This window comes from Gracilinanus agilis, chromosome 1, assembly GCF_016433145.1.
Source record: "Gracilinanus agilis isolate LMUSP501 chromosome 1, AgileGrace, whole genome shotgun sequence".
NCBI lineage: Eukaryota > Metazoa > Chordata > Mammalia > Didelphimorphia > Didelphidae > Gracilinanus > Gracilinanus agilis.
In genome coordinates, this window is record NC_058130.1 from 609,633,153 (window position 1) to 609,657,390 (window position 24,238).

The window sequence follows — 24,238 nt, forward strand, 5'->3', positions numbered from 1 at the left end:
TCTTCTTTCACTGCTTCCTTCTATACCAGTGTTTTGTTTTTAATCAGTTCCTATAATCTCTTACTTTGTTGTACTTCCCTTTCTCTGCCCTCCCTTCTTATTACCCCCTTATTTTTCCTTAAAGCCACCTGGAGCTCCCCTCCAAGCCCTCTCCCTCCCTAGTATTGCTTCCCTCCCCATCAGTCTGTTTGTTACCCTTCTATTTCTCTATAGGGCGTCACTCAATTTTCTGCCCCTATAGATATAATTGTTCTTCTCTAAGTTGATTTCAATGCATGTAAATATTGAATATTTCCTCTCTCTAACCTCTTTACCCTTACAGTGTATTTTTATTTTCCCCCTGTTTGTCCCATGCGCTTCTTTATGGAATATAAATTTATTTCTTTTTGTTTGTTTTCCTATTTTTCTTATTATTATCTTCTTCCCCCCCAGTTTTGTATATATTTATACCTATATACTACATATATATATATATATACATATATATATATATACATACACACATACATACATACATACATATATATATTTATATATCTCTTGACATTTCATCCTATACAGTTTGTCCCTGTTCCCTCTATGTAAACTTCTTCTAGATACACTGTTGGTAATAATAATTTTTAATATTTGCTAATACCTTTGTTTCTTCTTGGGATATAAATTGATGGAACTTGTTGTGTCCCTTAAAGGAAAGAATTTTTTTCTCCTCCCTTCATTCTCTTTCTTTTTTTTACATTTTTAAAACCTTAACTTCTGTGTATTGGCTCCTACGTGGAAGAGTGGTAAGGGTGGGCAATGGGGGTCAAGTGATTTTCCTAGGGTCACACAGCTGGGAAGTGTCTGAGGCCGGATTTGAACCTAGAACCTCTTGTCTCGAGGCCTGACTCTCAATCCACTGAGCTACCAATCTGCCCCTCCCCCCATTCTCTTAATTACCTTATGTTGATTCCCTTGAGTTCTGGGTTTGGGCAGCAAACTCTCTGTTTAAGTCCAGTTTTTTCTTGATGAATGTTTGGAAGTCCTCAATTTTATTGAATAACCATTTACTATTTTTTAAAATTTATTTTAATTTAATTTATTTTAAATGTCTGGGAATGCACAGTTGATAATTATAACTCTGAATGTGAATGGGATGAACTTGCCCATGAAACGGAAGCAAATAGCAGAGTGGATTAGAAACCAAAACCCAACCATATGTTGTCTGAAAGAAACACACATGAGACAGACAAACGGACATAGAGTGAAAATGAGAGGATGGAGAAAAATCTTTTGGGCTTCAAATGATAAAAATAAGGCAGGGGTAGTTACCACGATCTCTGATAGATCCAAAGTAAAAATAGATAACATTAAAACAGAAAGGGAAGGGGCAGCTGGGTAGCTTAGTGGATTGAGTCGGGCCTAGAGACAGGAGGTCCTAGGTTCAAATCTGGCCTCAGACACTTCCCAGCTGTGTGACCCTGGGCAAGTCACTTGACCCCCATTGCCCACCCTTGCCACTCTTCCACCTATGAGCCAATACATAGAAGTAAAGGGTTTTAAAAAAAAGAGATAGGGAAGGTAACCATATCTGAATAAAAGCCAGTATAAATAATGAAAAAATATCAGTACTCAATATGTATGCACCAAACAGTCTAGCTTCCAAATTTTTGAAGGAGAAGCTAGTGGTGCTCAAGGAGGAAATAGATAGCAAAACCATACTAGTGGGGTACCTCAATCTTCCCCTATCAGATCTAGATAATTCAAACCAAAAAATAAATAAGAAAGTGGTAAGAGAGGTGAATGAAACCCTAGAAAAATTAGAGTTAATACATGTATGGAGAAAAATAAATAGAGACAAAAAGGAATACACCTTCTTTTCAGCAGCACATGGAACATTCACAAAGAAAGACCATGTAATAGGGCATAGAAACATGGCAACCAAATTCAAAAAAGCAGAAATAATAAATGTAACCTCAGATCACAATGCAATAAAAATAGTTATTAGTAAGAATACATGAAGAAGCAAACCAAAATCTAATTGGAAATTAAATAATATGATTCTCCAAAATAATTTAATGAAAGAACAAATCACAGAAAAAATAATAACTTCATTGAAGGCAATGACAATGATGAGACATCTTACCCAAACATATGAGATGAGTGCATATATTAACAAATTAGGGAGGGCAGAGGTTAATGAATTGGGCATGCAACTTAAAAAACTAGAAAATGAGCAAATTAAAAATCCTCAGATGAAAATTAAATTAGAAATACTGAAAATCAAAGGAGAAATTAATAAAATTGAGAGTGAAAGAACTATTGAATTAATAAATAAGACTAGGAGCTGGTATTTTGAAAAAAAAACAGATAAAATAGACAAAGTACTGGTTAATCTAATTAAAAAAGGAAAGAAGAAAACCAAATTAATAGTATCAAAGATGAAAAGGGAGACCTCACCTCTAATGAAGAGGAAATTAAGGCAATCATTGAAAACTATTTTGCTCAATTATATGGCAATAAATTTAGCAATCTAGGTGATAGGGATGAACACTTGCAAAAAATATAAATTGCCTAGATTAACAGCAGAAAAAATAGAATTCCTAAATAATCCCATATCAGAAAAAGAAATTTAACAGACCATTAAAGAACTCCCTAAGAAAAAATTGCCAGGGCCTGATGGATTCACAAGTGAATTCTATCAAACATTCAAAGAACAATTAATCCCAATACTATACAAATTATTTGATATGAGCAAAAAAGGAGTCTTACAAAAGTCCTTTTATGACACAAATATAGTACTGATTCCAAAGCCTGGTAGATCAAAAACAGAGGAAGAAAATTACAGACCAATCTCCTTAATGAACACAGATACAAAAATCTTAAATAGAATACTAGCAAAAAGACTCCAGCAAGTGATCAAGAGAATTATTCATCATGATCAGATGGGATTTATACCAGCAATGCAAGGATGGTTAAACATTAGGCAAACCATCCACATAATTAACCATATCAACAAGCAAATCAACAAAAACCACATGATTATCTAGATAGATGCTGAAAAAGCCTTTAACATAATACAACACCCATTCCTACTGAAAACACTAGAAAATATAGGAATAGAAGGTCTTTTCCTAAAAATAATAAACAGTGTATATCTTAAACCATCAACAAGCATTATATGCAAAGGGGATAAATTAAAAGCCTTTCCCAAAAGATCAGGTGTGAAACAAGGGTGCCCATTATCACCTCTATTGTTTAACATTGTACTAGAAACACTAGCAGTTGCAATTAGAGAAGAAAAAGAGATTGAAAGTATTAAAATAGGCAATGAGGACACTAAGCTATCAATGTTTGCAGATGATATGATGGTCTACTTAAAAAATCCTAGAGAATCAACAAAGAAGCTTGTAGAAATAATCAACAACTTTAGCAAAGCTGCAGGATACAAAATAAATGCACATAAATCATCAGCATTTCTATACATTTCCAACACATCACAGCAGCAAGAGGTAGAAAGAGAAATACCATTTTCAATCACCCTAGACAATATAAAATACTTAGGAATATACCTACCAAAACAAACACAGCAATTATATGAAAACAACTACAAAACACTTTCCAAACAATTAAAACTAGATCTAAACAATTGGAAAAAACATTGAGTGCTCATGGGTAGGATGAGCTAACATAAAAAAAAATGACCATTCTATATAAATTAATTTACTTATTTAGTGCCATACCTATCGAACTACTAAAAAACCTTTTTTACTGCATTAGAAAAAATATAATAAAGTTCATTTGGAAGAATAAAAGATCAAGAATATCAAGGGAAATAATGAAAAAAAAGTGAAGATGTAAAGGAAAGTGGCTTAACAGTACCAGATATTAAGCTGTACTATAAAGCAGCAGTCATCAAAACAATATGGTACTGGCTAAGAGATAGAAGGGATGATCCGTGGAATAGACATGTGGTAAGTTACGTCAGCAAAACAGTGTATGATAAACCCAAAGAGCCCAACTTTTGGGACAAAAATCCACTATTTGACAAAAACTGCTGGGAATATTGGAAAACAATATAGGAGAGATTAGGTTTAGATCAACATCTCACACCCTACACAAAGATAAATTCAGAATGGGTGAAAGACTTGAATATAAAGAAGAAACTGTAAGTAAATTAAGTAAACACTGAATAGTATACTTGTCAGATCTCTAGGAAAGGAAAGATTTTAAAACTAAGCAAGAGTTAGAAAAAATTACAAAATGTAATATAAATAATTTTGATTATATTAAATTAAAAAGGTTTTGTACAAACAAAAATGATGCAACCAAAATCAGAAGGGAAACAAGAAACTGGGAAAAAATCTTTATACAAAAAATTCTGACAGAGGTCTAATTACTCAAATATACAAGGAGCTAAATCAATTGTATAAAATATCAAACCATTTTCCAATTGATAAATGGGCAAGGGACATGAGTAGGCAATTTTCAGATAAAGAAATCAAAAGTATGAATAAGCACCTGAAAAAGTGTTCTAAATCACTTGTAATTAGAGAAATGCAAATGAAAACAAATCTGAGGTACCACCTCACACCTAGCAGATTGGCTAAATTTATAGTAGGGCAGAGTAATGAATGTTGGAGGGGATGTGGCCAAATTAGGACGTTAATGCACTGCTGGTGGAGTTGTGAACTGATCCAACCATTCTGGATGGCAATTTGGAATTATGCCCAAAGAGCGATAAAAGAATGCCTGTCCTTTGATCCAGCCATACCATTGCTGGGATTGTACCCCAAAGAGATCATAGATAAACAGACTTGCACAAAAATATTTATAGCTGCGCTTTTTGTGGTGGCAAAAAACTGGAAAATGAGGGTATGTCCTTCAATTGGGGAATGGCTGAACAAATTGTGGTATCTTCTGGTGATGGAATACTATTGTGCTCAAAGGAATAATAAACTGGAGGAATTCCATGTGAACTGGAAAGATCTCCAGGAATTGATGTAGAGTGAAAGGAGCAGAGCTAGAAGAACATTGTACACAAAGACTGATAAGCTGAGGAAAAATCAAATGTAATGGACATCTGTACTAGCAGCAATTCAATGACCCAAGACAATGAGGGTCTTATGGAAAAGAACACTACCCACTTTCAGAGGAAGAACTACAGGAGTGGAAACACAGAAGAAAAACAACTGCTTGAACACTTGGATTTATGAATACATGATTGGGCATGTAGATCCAAAAAGACTACACCAATGTAAATATCAATAATATGTAAATAAGTCTTGATCAAGGACACATGTTAAAACTAGTGGAAATGTGAGTGAGCTACTGGTTGGGAGTGCTTGAAGGGGTGAAGGGTAAAGTAAAAAGATGAATTATGTAACCATGGAAAATTTTTCTAAAAATAAAAATTTAATTAAAAAATTAATAAAAACATGATATTTATGTACAATTACTCCAAATCAGTACCAGCTGAAGAAATGCAAATCAAAATAATTTTGAGGCTTACCCTACAACTCAGAAAACTACAAATATTACAAAAAAGGAAAACAAGGAATATTGTGGTGTCTATTGTATGATATGTGCTACAAGTGATTTTTTCAACTTTTTTGGAGAACAATTTGGAATTATACAGTAAAAGGGTCTAAATGGTTTATATTTATTGTCCCTGAAATCTAATCGTTGCTCATATAACCTGAAAGGCTTAAAGGCTTAAAAAGTCCCATTTATAGATTATAATAATAATGATAATAACCACATCATCAACAATTATTATACAAACCAAGAAAATAATATTCATAAAGATGACAATAATGTAAATTAAAAGAACCACAAAATAAAACCAAATCCAATGTAATTATAATAATTAGTCTAAACCTTTGAGAAGACTTGAGAAAATATAAAGCCCTTATTTTTAAATTAAGCTTGGTGACTACAGGTTTGAAATGTTACATATACTATTAATAACTATGCCAAATGGTTTTGTTTAAATGTTTTCATTTTTTAAAAAAAGATGGTAAGTTGGGTTTTGAGAAGGGAAATAGCTAGGATGTTACATTAAGTCAAATAAACAAGCGTCTATTAACTGCTTACTAATGGAAGGCCCTTTTTAAATGGCTGAGGAAAAAAAGAAAGGTAAAAATAATCCATGCCCTCAACATGTTCACATTCTAATGGGTAAGACAATATGCAAATAATTTTTAATAATAAAATTTAACCAAAATTTTTTTCTTTAAATACTATAAAGACTATGAGTCATATAGTTGTAAACCTAATGAAACTTTGGCAAAAAACAATTTGGATAAGAAAAATGGGTAAAATTTTACCCCTTTGTCTAAAAACCCTTTAATAATTCATTATATCCTATTGAATAAAAACAAATTTCCTGTCCTGGTATGCAGATACTCCACAATTTTACTCCATTCTCCATTTCAGTCTACTTTACTCTCTCTCTTTTATCTAGAAAATGTTCTAACATGGTAATTCTCAAACTTTTTAGTCTCAGAACTATTTTAAATTCTTAAAAATCACTGAGGATTCTCCCATTGAGTTTTTGTTTGTGCAGGTTAGATTTATTGACATTTATCATATTAGAAAATAAAATATTTTGGTATTACTCTGAAAACAATTTTGATATGACAAGACTATTAAAAGTGTTTCAGGAGTTCACTTGGGATTCCCCAGATCAAACTGGGAGAACTATAATCAAATACATAAATACTAGAGACAGAAAAATAAAAGACAAGGTAGATATACATCTAATTCTGCATTGTTTCCTCCATACCTAAGCCTAGATTGATTATCTAGATTAATTGCTACTTCTTCTATAATGCATTTCTTAATCCTTCCAGCTAAAAGTGATTACTCCTCTAATCACAAAGGGCTTTTACTTATCTGTTACATGATCAATTTTACTTATGAAGAAATATACTTATTGTCATATGTAGCCTGCATCCCAAGACTGGTTTGTTTTAAATTTAGTATTTGGTTCATAGTCAAACCAAAATTTGTGATTCTTTTTCAATTCTACCACTGCCAAATGCTGCCATTTTTAGTGGGGAACTCTGTCACTTCTTCTCACAGTGTTATGTTATCAATGCCTTCTTATAATTTACTGAAAACAAATTTAGGACTTAAATGAAAAACAGAAAATCCAAGTTTTAATCTTGGTTCTGCCATTACTTAGCAATATGGTTTTTAATTTAGCCATTTGACTCCTTTGGGACTTAGGTTTATCATCTATAATATGAGAATATTGCACTAGATTATCTTTCTGAAAGTTTCTCAGATTATATTATTATCTCAGAAAGATTTAGCATTTGTTCCTATTAAATTTTCATATTAGAGCTGTCTAAATGGTTCATATTGTTGAAATTATTTCTCTTCTTTGGAATTTAGTTTTCTGAGATATCAACTGGGGAGTTGAAAAGGCTGATCTTTCAGAATCTTGTTTGTCCATAAATTGTTAGAATGTTGCCTCCTGTATTAGTCTATGAGTTTTTTGAAAGCCAGAAAGTTTTTGTACCTCCAGGCCCTTAGCACATGGGTTGACACATCATAGGTACTTATTAAATGTTCATTAATTGAATTGCTGACTTTAGAAATCAAATGTTTTAGTACACTGTGTTCATAGATATGTTTTCTTAGTATAATTATCTGGTAACCAAAAAAAACTATGTCATATCAATTTGTTCATTAAAGTTGTAATGTACACACAATGCAACTACTATTTTTACATCATATCTCAAAATTTAAAAACTAAATAAAAAGTTACACTGTAGTATACTTCAGATTTTAATAAAGAAAATGAATATAATTCTACAGTATTAGGATTTCTCATATTTTGGTTCAAAACATAAGAAAATCTCATACTGGTCTGATTAAGGCAAGTCTTAATCAATGATCAGTAAATAATTTTGAGGACTATCTTCATCCATGATAAACCTAGTTTCATGTTTGTATGTTTGTATATTTGAATATTTAAAGGGGGAGAGAAAGAAGAGAATTACATTTTATAATATAACCATTTATGAATATATTTTCCTGTCATTTTAATTAATATTATATAGCTATGAAAGATCATAAAGATCTCATACTAGGTAGGCTTCCTCACAATTTGTATAGTGTCGTATAATGAGTTACAGATTTGAGAGACAAGGATTTGAGAGAATACCTTAGCGTTAGCAAATTTTCACAAAAAAAACAGAATGAGCATATCTTTTTTGTATTTCCATAGGATTTTATTCTGTTTTGTTTTTCCCACATGGATACAGTAAAAAGGCACTGAGAAATATTTTCTAACCAATCGTGTAAGTCAAGGAACCAATATTTTAATTGTTATCTACAAAAGAAATACAGGTTATTTGAATTCTTATATTGAATTTTTTTTAATATGATTGCATTATAAACTTTCTTAAAAGCAATTCCTTCAACTAATTAAGAAATTAGATACATTTTATAGACTATCACTTTTGCATTGATTTATAAATACCCAAGTGAGGGATCTTACATAAAGTAATTTTATTCAATTTAATGCAATTCAAAATTCAGTATTTTTTAGTGGAGAGAGTACTTGAATTGAAATCAAGGGAAAATGGGTTCAAATCCTGTCTTTCCTATTTACTATTTGGATGACACTGAGGCTTAAAGAAGTTAAGTACTTTGCCTATAATCTCATATGTGGTAGTTTGCAGAGGAGGGATGTGAATTCCTAATCTGAGACTCTAGATACTGGGTGCTCTGCCATTTTTCATTATTTTCCCCTTGCCTGTTGATGAAAGATTTGTACCAAGTTAATCAAAAGTATAACAACACCTAAAACCTTGTGATATTAGCATTTTTCATACATTTAATCACTAAGAATGAGCATACAAATTAATTTTCAAAAATATATTTCATTTTTTCATCTATTAATCTTGGAATAGCATTTTAGAATAGTTGCCCATTTCTGTCTCCTCCAAGAAACACTGTATGGGAATTTGCTTCTCTATCAGATCCTCGTTGTTGATTCCATTTAGCTTCTCCGACTGTGATTGCTTGCAGCTGGGGTCCATTTGCAGCAACATTTTATATTGTGTACAAGATTAGAGCAAACAAACTACTCTGACTACAGTATTCTCCAATTACATTAATTTCATCCACTGATGTCTTTATTTCCTTCCTTTCCAATTTAGCTGTGTAATGTGAAAATTGGCCCTATTTTCGAGCCTATTAAGATGTTGTTAATCCTCTCTTTCTTCTCACATGGTGTTAGTTTCAGAGAAGGGAACATCACAAACCCTTAAAAATGGAAAGGGGACTATTTTTATTTTTGCAGATGATTCCTAAAATGAATTCTACTGGCTCAATAATAACCTTTACATGTTGAATGACTATCCTAATCATTTCCTTAAGGAAACATACAACGCTTGGTGAGTATCATGGATTCCAACTGGGATCTTTTTTAGAACATTTGCTTCTCCAAATATCACTAACGCAAGGATATACTCAATGAAGCAAAGCGGAAAACAAAAACAGAGAAATAGAATGAAGAAAGGAAATTTCTCAGTGTTGCTAAATCATTTAGCTAATGTGATATAGGTTATACAGCGAAATTTTCATACCCTCAGTATAAAGCCTCCTATACTTCTATCAGCATCAGTAATGCCTTCATTGAAGCAAGCCATAACCCCTCTACAAAGTTCAGTGCAACAAGCATTTATGAAATGACAAAAATTGATCTTTTGAAAAGACATAGCCAACAGTTGCCCGGGATAAGCAGTCATAGAAAGAATTGTGCTTTACTACATTATAAGAGTGAATTCTTGAATGATTAAGATTATCCATTCATTTGAGCACCTGAGTACTATGCTAATTTAGCAGATAATTTCTGAGGGTTTCTGTGACTGAAAAATCAATCTCTCAGTGCTAGTGTGTTTAGTGATCATCCTTCCCAAATTTATCTAAGCTGGTTTTCAGACCATAGTTGATTAATCAAAGAGACAATCAAAAACATTTCTTAAATACTTTCTGTATGCACTGTGCTAAAGGCTCCAGGCTAAATATTCACTGAAGATTCAGGGAAAAGAAAAAAAATGCTCTTGAGTAGCTCATATTTTAAGGGAAAGAAAATAATATGTAAATAGTTGTATGTGCAAGATATACACAATACAAATAAGACATAATCTTAAAGAGAAGGCAGTAGGAAAAGCAAAGAATGTGAAAAGACCTGCAGAATATGGGGTTTGAAATAAGTTTCGAAGGATGCAAGGGGATCCAGGAGATGGATGGGAGGAAGGAGACTATTTTTTTTTAGTCCCTTCAGTCATGTCTGACTCTTCATTTGGAGTTCTCTCAGCACAGACACTTGGGTGGTTTGCCATTTTGTTCTCCAGCTCATTTTATAAGATAAGGAAACTCCTTAACTTTAAAATGAGGATAACTGTGCCTGATTTGCAGTGATAGTGTGAGGATCAAGTGAAATAATATTTGTAAAACACTTAGCACAATGTTTGGGCTTTATTTTTTCCCTTCACCAAGAAACCTTTATGTTATAATTTTGCCTTAAAATAAGATTTTTAGTGAAAGTTCACATTCAATTTGATGGGAAAATTAGTCTTCTATGTTAGAATAGAGTATTCCTCCAAAATCCCTATCAATTCTCTCTTAAGTCAATGGAATTCTGACCACTTTAGCAAGAGAGATAACTTCAAATATTTAGAAACAAAGAAAAAAAGTCCTCCTAATGCTGAAAGAAAATTGAAATTTATACCTTTAACAGGCTCATTTTATTGGCATTTATTTGCTAATCAGGAATGTATGCTCTTTATCTCCATAACTAGACCTCCACCAAATGAAAGGGGCCAAAATAGTAGTTGTTGTCCTTTGCCGGTCAACTGTTGTCTATGGCACCATCTTCCAACATACTGTGCTTTGGCCCTCTAATTTTCATCATGATTTTTCCAAGTGTTTTAATCATTATATCTGAAAATATCATTTTAGCAAAGTTATATTGGTAAACTAAAGCTAACTCACCAAGGTGATGGTGAACCATTACTCCATGCTATATGAGGATTTTTTGTAGTAACTTGTGATGTTTAATGTGGAGAAGAAAATAGAAAGAACAAGATAGCTGCCATCATGTCTTTGAAAGGCTGTGATATGGAAAAGTAATTGAATTTTTTTTTGCTTTGCCTCAGAGAAGAGAACTAAGAAGAACCAATAAGAGGTGTATATAGGGAAAAAACTCCTAGTAGATATTCAAAAGTTCATTGTATTGCCTTTTGCTATAGTGAGTTCCTCTTTATCAGATGTCTTTAAACAAAGACAAGATGATAGATTGTTGCTTGTGGTGTAGATTTTTTTCCAGGTATAATATAGGTTATATTAAGGGGTTACTTAAATGATCTGATTCTACAGAATGTGTAAAAAAGTAGGGAGTAGAGATGATTGAAAATGAAGATATTATAGCACCACAAAGTTTTAGAAAAGAATGAAATGGTTGTCTAGTTCAATTCTTTCATATTTTATGAGGATATTATGGCTCAAAACACTTACATGATTTACTAAAAGTCACAGAGAAAGAATATTGAAAAGCTGGACCTTAGCAACATGTCTTCTAATTTTTGAAAATTATAAAATTCAGGCTTAAAACCATCTGGTATTGAGCTGAGATACACATTGAAGGCAAAGCAAAGAATAAAACCAGGAGAAACTGGAAGCAGACAAATAGAATGATGTTATATTGATGGTAGTTCTGGTTGTGGATTATATATTCTGATATATATATGAACTGAAAATGTTATTCAGTTCAGTAGACATGGAATGGTTATGACTTTTACCCTTGATGGATGTGCCTCACTCTAAGGAAAAAAGTGTTTGTAAAACCCTATTTATTTATTTATTGACTTATTTAGCCATTCATTTATTTATTTATTTGTTCATCCATTCATCCACTCATTTATTTATTTATTAATAATGAAGATTAAGCTTTTTAAAAAAAACCCTAATATCTTTATATATATTGTTCTATATTAATTTTTTTATTTGTTTCAGGGCTAGGCAATGGGGGTTAAGTGACTTGCCCAGGGTCACACAGCTAGGAAGTGTCTGAGGTCAGTTTTGAACCCAGGACCTCCCGTTTCTAGTCCTAGCTCTCAATCCACTGAGCCATCCAGCTCATAATTACAAAATAGATTAATTTGGGAGTGTAAAAAGGAATTCTTTATTCTTTTTTTTTTATTTAATAGGGGAACTAGAGGTCCTCTTACCATAGAGATGTGTAGGGATTAATCAGCCCACAGTGAAAGGAAAGAGACAGGAAGTAAGATAGGAAAAGGTTATAAAAGGAGTCAGTTACTGACAGTTGGTATGGCAATTGCTGACAGCTAGGGCTGGAAGTTGCAGGGAAGTTGGCTGCTTGGATTGTGTTGGGTTGGTGGTTGGCATTTAGTTATTGGAATACAAAGGAGGGCCTGAGCTTACTGAGAGGGCTTTTTGGCTTTGGGATTTTGGGATTTGTTTTGGGCTGTTAGGTTTTTTTTTCCTTTCTTGAACTTTTTGGAAGGGGTCTGGTCTTCGTTGACAGACCTAATTGGGGTTGGATTAAACACTGACGGGGTTGGTTTTGACTGGGCTGGATTGGGTTGTAACTTTGTGAGATGGTTGTTAGTTATAGGTAGATATAGGCAGTTTTAGGTAGCAATTATAGTTATTTATAGGTATTATAAGATAACTGGTATAAACATTAGGAAATTTTCTTTCTCTACCTTTTTCCTATATTTTTTTCCTTTACTATATTCATTTTACTATATTCTTTTACTATTTCTGTTTTAATTAAACTAAATTGTTACTTGTTAAAGCTACTAGAAGTTTTCTTTTCTCTGGCTTAAAGGGACAATATTAATTTACAACTCTACTATATTCTCTTTAAAACTTAAATTATTAAAAGGTGCTCTCTTATTTTGTCAAAACTCCTAATTTAATCCTTATACTAGTAAACATTCATATCTAAAAATAATTATTTGTATTGTAACAAGTTTTGCTAATAGATATTAATTTCTTCATTTTCTTATTAACATTTTCCGCTCACATTGATGTTAATTTGTAATTGTTTAACTCTTTGATTATAAAATATAAGCAAAAAAATGCAAAATTTAGGATGAGTTATTTCTAATTAAAAGTCTATCAGAACTGAAAAGAAAATAGGGCTAATTATGTATATGGGAAAAGAAAATTTGATTTGCCAAATATGATTTGTCCCAGATTTTGGGAGGCAATTTGTAATATAAAAGCAAGGTGTACCTATCAAATTTCTGACCTTCTGACAAGGCTTTCTCAATATTCATCCATTCAGAACTTGCCTGGTGCTTCAATGATATTTAATAACATTGTTCCTCTTACTTCATCCTGGGCTGATTGTCCTGAACACAGTGCTTAGTAACCTCACAGAATGTTTAGATATAAAATCAAATTTATTTAGATGAATCATGGTACAAGGCACTTTTCCAGGCCTGGCCATCATTACAGATATAAGACCTCACAGTAAAATCAGAGAATTGCCCCTTCCCAAGCTATGAAAATGTGGTATCACTCTGATGCACCAGGTGGGCTTCCTGCTGGAACTGTTAAAATGCAAGATTGAATCTTCAGTGTTAGAAGTGGAGAAAAAAAATTAATCAAAAAATCTATTCTCATGCTTGAATAGAATATTACACAAGGGAGAGAGAGACAGAACTACAGAGACAGAGACATACAGACAGACGGAGAGACTGAGGAATAGAGTAAGAGAGTGACAGAAAGGAGTGAGGGAAGAAAGGAGGGAGAGAGACAGAGAGAGATGTGGAGAGAGAGAGAGGAAGAAAAGTGGAGGCTGATATAGAAAGACAGAAAGTGTTTTTATTACAATGTGAAGTGGTCTGACTCCACATCACCCCATTAGCTCTTTCTGCCCATTTGAAACCATAAAACAGAGGTGGGAGAAATGTAAAGTTGCAAAACTCAGTTTACATCCTTAACACAGAGACCAAAAATTAAACCTCAAAATGACTAGAAGTAAGACTTCATCCTTACTTCTCTCTCTCTCTCTCTCTCTCTCTCTCTCTCTCTCTCTCTCTCTCTCTCTCTCTCTCATTTAGTCTGTCTTTTGCTCTCACTTTCTTCTTATTTGAATTGAGATTTTTTCCCCTTTAAATTTCATCTCTGTGCAAATAGACCTCAATGGAGAGGTTAATTAATTGAAAAGTGAGATGGCAAAGGTAGTAAAATAGAAGGCACAGTAAAAGCAGAATGAACCCATTTTATGGCTCCCTGGGGAAAAGGTGAGTTTAAAATCTCTCTTATAGAGGCCCATCCATCTACAGAATAGAAATAAGGCAAGCAAAAAATTATAAAGAAATGGAATCTCTCCAAAGAGTTTCTCAGGATTCCAGTCCCCTATCATGTAGGTCTAGGAACAAGTAACAATATGAGACTAGGGTAATTCAGTTGGAATTAGAGTTGCATCAGACACTTTCAGGAAGGCTGAACCTAATTCTGGCCATGACATCACATGGTATTGAGTAAGTCATTGATATGCAAGTTCCCTTTTGTTTCCACAGCAAAAATGGAGACACATTTTTGGGGGGATTTTTGACAGGTAAAGTAATGATTGTAAAACACTGTATTAACTGCATAATTGCTAATTGCACTGTGGGACTTGTTTTGTAGTTTTACCTGCATCTTGACAAGGGGAAATCAGTCATGGCTTCACATGTTAGTGTTTCACTAGCCCTCTGGGAACTATGTTGGAGGTGCTAACTTGATTGCTAGAGGTGTAATATGGACATGCTAACCTGGTTTAGAAAGTGATTTCACCGCTGCTCACATGGCCAGTGATTTCAGCATGACTCAAAACACTTTTTACATGTCACTTGTGGCTATAAAGGTCTAATACCAGAGTGCAGTAAATGCATCTACTACAAGGGAGGAGATACGATAGAGTTCCCCAAGCACAGGACTGGGAATCATGAGTCCAATTTTATTTCTTTCTCCATGGCTAACTCGTGACCTTGGGCATGTATGACCAAATTACTTAACCTTTAGATACCAGATGCAATAGCTCCATAACTTGCAACTCTGAGGTGACCACTGATAGTTATTTGGAGCTTAATCAGGTTTGTCACATGGTTTGTCATTCTCCTGTGAAAGCATAGTATATAGTGCTGCCAGTAAGTAGTTGTCAGTATATGAACAGATGTATTTAAATCAGGTATATTTTTGGTGGTTGTGGGATGAACATTTAAAATCTATTTTCAACCAGATTTCTTTGGGTTATTTAAGCAAAGGATAGTAGATAATGAATCTAATCACACACAGACACATACAGACCTCAAAAAGTGGAACATGTGATAGTAAGTTTGCTAATGGAGATTTTAAAAAAGTATACCTAGCAATTCGTGTACCATAGTTCATCCCATGATGAAAGTGTTCACACTCTTCTGAGCAGAACCAAACTTGCTTTTCTGGGACATAATTAAAAGATGATTGAAGAAAATATAATCAGTCAAAACCATTATAAATGCTTGTATTTAAAAACTGAGAGGTTGAATATATGATCCAGAGTCTGTCCCAAATCAAATCCATTCAAACATCGATTTTGTGGGCAGTGTAATCTCAGCTATGTGGTGCAATGGATAGTTGTTCTAGGGCTGCAGTCTGGAAGACTTGAGGTCAAATGCACCCTTTTTCATGGACATTGTTTGACCCTAGCCAAGGAATGTAAGCTTTGTGTGCCTTGGTTTCCTCAACTGGAAAATGAATATTAAAAATAACATTTATCTCACAAGATTGTTGTGAGAACCAAATGAGATATAAGTACTTAACACAATGCCTGTGTCACACTAGTAGTCCCTTAATAAGTGCTTATGCCATCCATCCCTTTGTTCTTCATTTGACTTATTCTCTATTGCCTAGGCAAAGATGTAAGAATTAGGAGTTTGGTCCCTCCTTTTTGAGTGGGAGTCATGGGATAGATAATCAAATTTACTCTTAATTGAAACCATGATTACAGATGTTGCAAATGGCAGGGACTTCAGAGATCATCTTAGAGTATAAATTAAAGCGGACTTTGAATCCCCTTTATCCACAAGTAGTCATCTAACCTCTGCTTGAAGGGAGCCTCCTCCAGAGAAACTGCTCTCTCCAAAGGCAGCCCATCTCACTTTTTCTAGGGTCAAAATGATGGGAAATTTGTTATTGTTTACATCATCCTAAATATTATACTTTGCAATTTCCATCCATTTTTCCTAATTGTTATTTTCTAAAAGCAAGTAGAATAAATCTGATCCATTTCACATAACCAGATTTACAGTTTCATAGGAACTAATTTCTTTTGCCCATTCATGCTTGTTTCATGTACTACCTATTCATAGGTTTACTCCAAATACCTACATGAATGACAGCAAGCAGAGAGGCTAGTGATACTACTTCTTTTCTTCCTTTCCTCTTTTATCATAATTTCATGAGATAGAAGAGCTTGAGAGATAAAACAAATGGATTTCATTCAAGGTTTTATCAATATCTTGCAACTTATTTTCCCAAAACTATCATACATGTTTCTTCTATACATATACTAGGGCCTGGTCAAAATGAACTATTTAATATTCCTTGTCCTATTCCTAATACTTTCTTTTTTTAAACCCTTAACTTCTGTGTATTGGCTCATAGGTGGAACAGTGGTAAGGGTGGGCAATGGGGGTCAAGTGACTTACCCAGGGTTTGAACCTAGGACCTCCCATCTCTAGGCCTGACTCTTAATCCACTGAGCTACCTAGCTGCCCCCTATTCCTAATACTTTCAATATTTGCAATGTTATCCTCCAGGACACTCTCCTCCCCAACTGACAGGCTTGAGTGAGTGGGGGGAGGTTAGGCACTCCTTGCTCTCAAACCCCTTCCCCAAGCAGTTGGTTTCAGTTGGAAATAGAGACAGGGCTGTGGGTCTTCAAGCCAAGATCCAGCAGAGGCTAATCTTTAATGATGTTCCTTCTTTAACTTATATTCCCCACAGGTCTGATTGAGGACTGAGTAGTAGCTAGTTATCCTAATGTTGAGGACTGAGATGGGACTAGACTTCTTGTGGGAAGCCAATAAGAGAATAGATAAAAATCTGAGACTCCTCTTTTGACCCCTTTTATGATCCTTCTGATTTCTTGTGGAAAAGTATTGTGGCCTTATTGAAAAGCTTTAAGTTCCTATCAAACCTGAATTTAAAGGGATAACACTGTTAACACAGCAAGGAATGTTGCTGCCTGGTATAGCCAAGGCCAAAATCTTAGCAAGGGGCAATTCAACCCTGAGAAAAATACTCCCAACTTGGCTTCCTGATAAGAAACCAGTCAAAATTCAGCGTTGGCCTTGGTCTATTCTGAAGCCAATGTTTTGTGCTTTGATGTGACATAATTTGTAACTTATGTGCATCTGCAAAGTTTCAGGGGGGTTCTTTTGTGTAAATTGAGTCTTGAAATATATATATATATATATATATGTATATATATATATATATATATATATATATATATAATAAATTCCATGCTCCTGGAGCCAGAGCTGGAAGCATGAGGTAAAAGACAACTCCCTTATTCTGTCCTTATTTCCTTATCAACTAAAATGTCCTTATCAGATTATCAGAGATGATAAAGAGATCTGGACAACTTCTTATGCTGGCAACTGATAAGAATTAAACTTAATGGCAACAATGAGCAGTGAGTATCCTCAAATAATTCTCAGGCACAGATATTGAAGATACAGCTTATATTGATAAAGAAAGAAAGGAAGGAAAAGGGAAGGCAGAGGGGGTAATTAGGATTTGGATAAGTAATGGGAAGCCCTGATCTGCCAGGTTGAAGCTGCCCCTCCCCCCCAGGAGGGAATGGCAGATCCTTAGCTAAATTTGCTCTCTAGGTTAATAGTAATTATTTCTAATCTCTATATTACTAAATAATTGTTATATTGGTGCTGGTAAGGTCTAATCCTACTTGACAGGCTAACTCCTGAGTAGAAACCACAATGGCTTTTGCCGCAATGGCCCCTCAGGTGAAACCCCAAGTCAGGAGCAGCAAGCAGAAAGATCTGCTCACCTCAACTCCCAGAAAGCAACTGTTTAACTACCTCTCAGTTGCCCCCTCACCCAAAGTTCTCTGGGGGTTCCCCTGGAATTCTGGGTGAGGCTTAACCCTGTATTTTGCAGGAATTCTATGCTGCCATCTTCTACATTACAGTAGCGTTCTTTTCCATAAATCCCTCAGAATTGTTCTGGGTCATTGCATTGCTGCTAGTACAGAAGTCCATTGCATTCGATTATACCACAGTGTATCAGTCTCTGTGTACAATGTTCTCCTGATTCTGCTCCTTTCACTCTGCATCAATTCCTGGAGGTCATTCCAGTTCACATGGAATTCCTCCAGGTTATTATTCCTTTGAGCACAGTAGTATTCCATCACCAACAGATACCACAATTTGTTCAGCCATTCCCCATTTGACAGCCATACTCTCATTTTCCAGTTTTTTGCCACCACAAAGAGCATGGCTATAAATATTTTTGCACAAGTCTTTTTATCTAGGATCTCTTTGGGGTACAAACCCAGCAATGGTATGGCTGGATCAAAGGGCAGGGCAGTCTTTTAGAGCCCTTTGAGGATAGTTTCAAATTGACCTTCAGAATGGTTGGATCAATTCATAACTCCACCAGCAGTGCATTAATGTCCCAATTTTGCCATATCCCCTCCAGCATTCATTATTACTATCATTTTAACCAATCTGCTAGGTGTGGAGTGATATCTGGGAGTTGTTTTGATGTGCATTTCTCTAATTATTAGAGATTTAGAACACTTTCTCATGTGTTTATTGATAGTTTTTATTTCTTTATCTGAAAATTGCCTATTCATGTCCCTTGCACATTTATCAATTGGGGAATTGCTTGATTTTTTGTACAAATGATTTAGCACCTTATATATTTGAGTAATTAGACCCTCGTCAGAGATTTTTGTTATAAAGATTTTTTCCCAGTTTGTTGTTTCCCTTCTGATTTTGGTTGTATTGTTTTTGTTTGTACAAAACCTTTTTAACTTAATGTAATCAAAATTATTTATTTTAAATTTTGTAATTTTTTCTAACTCTTGCTTGGTTTTAAAATCTTTCCTTTCCCAGAGATCCAAAAAGTATACTATTCTGTGTTCATCTAATTTTCTCATACTTTCCCTCTTTATATTCAAGTCATTCACCCATTCTCAATTTATCTTTGTGAAGGGTGTGATATGTTAATCCAAACCTAATCTCTCCCATATAGTTTTCCAATTTTCCCAACAGTTTTTGCCAAATAGTGGATTTTTGTCCCAAAAGTTGGGCTTTTTGGGTTTATCATACACTGTTTTGCTGACGTCACTTACCCCAAGTCTATTCCACTGATCCTCTCTTCTGTCTCTTAGCCAGTATCATATTGTTTTGATGACTGCTGCTTTATAGTATAGTTTAATATCTGGTACTGTTACACCACCTTCTTTCATGTTTGTTGTTTGTTTTTCATTATTTCCCTTGATGTTCTTGATCTTTTGTTCTTCAAAATGAACTTTGTTACAGTTTTTTTCTAATTCTGTAAAATGGTTTCTTGGTAGTTTGACAGGTATGGCACTAAATAAGTAAATCATTTTGGGTAAAATGGTCATTTTTATTATGTTAACTCATACTACCCATGAGCAATCAATGGTTTTCCAATTGTTTATATCTAGTTTTAATTGTTTGGAAAGTGTTTTGTAGTTGTGTTCGTATAATTCCTGTGTTTGTTTTGGTAGATAGATTCCTAAGTATTTTATATTGTCTACAGAAGTGATGGGCAAACATTTTAAAGAGGGGGCCAAAGTTAAGGAAATGGTCATCTGTCAGTCTGTTTTTAAGGCAATTCATTTAAAGTTTCATTGTATTGTATCCTACTCATTGTATTAGTCAGATGAGGAATAATGTCACATGACCAGATAGAACATTTCAGGGTGCCATATCTGGCCTGCAGGCCATAATTTGCCCATGACTGGAGGATGATTTTAAATGGTGTTTCTCTTTCTAACTCTTGCTGCTGCTATGTGTTGGGAATATATAGAAATGCTGATGATTTATGTGCATTTATTTTGTATCTTGTAACTTTGCTAAAGTTGTTGATTTCTACTAGCTTTTCATTTGATTCTCTAGGATTTTTTAAGTAGAACATCATGTCATCTGCAAAGAGTGAAAGACATTGGATTTTCTTGTACTTGGATCCCCATGATCTCTAGGACAGAACTTAAAATAGAATACATTCTTATTAAATGTTGTTTTTCAATCATTTTTAGTCATGGCTAACTATCATGAACCCATTTAGAGTTTTTGTGGCAAAGATACTGGAGCAATTTACCATTTTTCTCTTCATCTCATTTTATAGATGAGGAAGCTGAGGCAAACTTTGTTAAAAGACTTGCTCAGGGTCACATAGCCAATAAGTGACTATGTCTGGATTTGAACTCAAGAAGATAAGTCTTCATGTTTTCAGACCTAGAACTCTGTCCATTGTACCCCTTAGATGCCCAAGTTATAAAAGTTACCCAAGCTTCTGAAACCTTGGTTAATTAAATGATAGTTTTAACAAGTTATCTGAGAGATGATTTACTTGCTCATAGTCATACATTAAGTTTGTGTTAGACACATATAATATAATTCTTCCAGATCCTGAGATCATTCCTTTTATTCACTCTGCAATTATGCCACACTTTTGTAGATGCATATCATATAATATAATCTTTACCTTATTAATTATCTTCTCTATAAAAAGTGAGTTCTTAACATAAATTTATAACATCAAAGACATATCTAAATGAATTAGTAAAGAAAGGTGAATAGTTCTCAAAATTTATAAAAAAAGGAAATTATTAACAATCATTCCCATGAAATTGAACAGAGACTGCATCGATTTGGTCCTCTCAATTGCCTCTGCTCCTCTTCTTGGAAAACTGAAGTAAATAATGTTCCCCAAAGCCTCCATTTTTTTATTATAATTGATTTTTTAATTTATTGCAGATTACATGTACATACAAAATTTTAATATTTGTTTTCTGATATTTTGAAATCCATATTATATCTTTCCTTCCTTGCCCCCTCCCCAAGAAAGCAGGTGATATGATACAGGTTGCATATATAATAACATAGAATACATGTTTCCATGTTCTTCATGTTGTGAGAGAAGACATATGTTTCTTATACTAGAGAAAAATTTATAGAGTAAATAAAGCAAATATTGGCATGCTTCAATTTCCATTTGGACTTAGTCTGTTCCTTCTATAAGAGTAGTTACACTATTTTTATAAGAGACTACAACCTCGTGAAGTTGTTCTGAATCTTTGCCTTATTGGTAATAGTTAAGTCATACACAATTGATTATCATACATTATTGTCATTACTGTATACAATGTTCTACTTATTCTGCTCATTCCCTTTTGTATCTCTTTATATAAATCTTTCCACATTTTTCCCTCCATGTGTGTGTTTATAATTTCTTATGGCACAGAAGTATTCATTATAAGTATATTATAACTTGTTCAGCCATTCTCCATGTGATGGACATCCCTTCAGTTTCTAGTTTTTTACCATTTTAAAAATAGCCACAATCATATTTTTGTACAGGTAGGTTCTTTTTCCTTAGCTTTAATCTCTTTAGAATACAGATCTATTGGTATTGTCAGGATTGTGCTTTTGGAACCTCTTTAAATGAAAGCTTTGGTGCCTAAAGGTCCATGAAATTGTGCATCCCCTACCAACTGAACTTCAAGTCTTCCCTTTCCTCCTACCACTTTTCAGTCTCCTTTTTGCATGTTCCATTCCTCCATTAGATTTTAAGTTCCTTGAAGGAAGGGGTGTCTTTCTTTTTCAATTGTATCCTCAATATTTAGCACAAGCTCTGGTACTTGGTAGGCACTTAATGAATATTTATTGTATTGTAAAACAATTTAATTTGTAAACATTTTTTAAGCCTATTCTATGGTCCTATGTGCCAATCAATGTGCTAAGTGATCAAGATTCAAAGGAGGCAAAGGATAGTCTTTGCCCTTGGGGGATTATGATCTAATGGAGGAGAAATCCTGCAAATGAAAATAAAAAAACAACTTATGTGTGTGAATAATACACATGTGTGTATATATATATATATATGTATATATATATATATATGATAAATAGTAAATAATTAATAGAAGTAAGGAACTGAAGTTGGGGAGGGTTTCCTGAATGAGGTGGGATTTCAGTTGTGACTTAAAGAAATTATGCATCAGTAGTTAAAGTAGATGAAGTAGTATATTCCAGGTTCAGGGAACAACCAGAGAAAATGTCCAGAGCTGAGAAATGGAATGTCTTGATCGTGCAATGGCTACAAAGCCAAAGTCACTTAACTGAAGAGTACTTATTTATTTGGGCATAAGTTATAGAACTGAAAAGGAAGGAGGGGCTAGATTATGAAGAGATTTAACAATATGAAGATTACTCAAAATATTATTATTAAGGGAAATGTAGATCAAAGAATTTTGAGCTTTTGTTTCACATCCAGCAAATATGATAAGAAAGGAAGGAAAAGGAATACATTTTCATATAATTTCTATTTAGCCCCAGTTTTTGGGCTAAGTACTTGATAAATAGTATTTCATTTGATCCTAACAACAACTTGGAGAGGCAGGTGCTGTTATTATACCTATTTCTCATTTGATGACTTGGGCAAACATAAGTTAAATGACTTGCTCAGGGCCACAAAGCTGATGAATCTTTCCGATTAGATTTGAACTCAGGTCTTTCTTATTCCAAACCCAGACATAGCTGCCAAGGAAAGTCAGTGCTGGAGAGATTATGGAGAGTTATATATTAATGCACTATTGGTGGGCTTGTGAATCAGTACCTATTATATTATATATTATATTATATTCCTGTAAAGAAATTTGGATTTAAGGAAAGTAAATGACCAATGTGTTGACTAAATCTTTGATCCAGAATTTCAATTGCTAACTGTATAGCCTGAGGAGATCAGTGTTAGAAAGATTTTATATTCACTGAAATATTAATAGCTAAACATTTAATAATAGCATAGTAGAAAAAAAGTAGATGCTTGTTAAGTGAAGCATAATGGCTAAATAAATTATGGTACATGAATGTGATGAGATAGTACTATGCAATGAGGGAGAAAAATGACTAAAATGTAGGGAATTGTGGGAATCCTTAAGTTAGCTAATATCAAATAAAATGTAGCTAAGAAAATAATAATGGATAATAATGCATAATAAGACTATGACAATGTAAATTAAAAGAACAACAAAATCAAAATAATAACACATCAAAACTGAATACAAAATCATTATAATTATCAAGCTTAACATCAAAGAAAAGATATAAGATTATACTTTCATTCACTTTCTGTCAGAGATGAAGGACTTTGGATGTGCAAGTCTGCTTCAACTATCAGCTTGGGTTTAATAACTTAAGGACTTTTTAAAATTTGCTTTTGTTTTTCTTTCTTTTCTAATCATAAGTAATGACTTTCTTACTAGGAAAGGAGAAGAGCATATAGGAATAGAGAGTAAAATACAAGTAATATTAAACATTGCATCAATAAAATATTAAAGGCAAAACAAAGTGAGTTTGCCATTATTATTAATTTTCTCTTCTGTGCTTTGGCCACTCTTTTCACAGTTAACAAAGGTGAACTACAAAAAAAAATATTACTTTGTGCTGTTCATGTGATACTGAAAGTTCTGCTCAGTTTAGTATTTAGCAGAGGACAAGGGACATAGAAAGGAAATGAGAGATTTCACTCTTTAGGGTCTTTTTTAGTTTTAAAATTCAATCCATTAATATAAATCTAATTCTAAAAGTGTAAAGAATAAGATACCTAACAAACTCTGTCCCTGGCTAATGTTTTTAAGTGATGGCAAGTTTACATGTTTTCCTTACTCCTTTCTATTTAGGAGGACCAAATAAGAACCAAAGAACCCATAACTGATGAGGTTGTAAGAGCCTAGACTAGAAGATATTAAGTTATCTAGTGATTAAAATGTAAAAACAAAAAAATTAATTCAGATTTTAAACTTCCAAGAAGAAAAAAAGAGGGAAAAGATATATCCCAGATGAAATCCCCAGTTGTAACATCTATTCCCAGATTGAGGATTAGAGTGAATCAGGCACATCCTACTATGCAATTAGCTCACTTTTAGCCTAGAGGCAATATAATGACCTTCCGGTCTGTG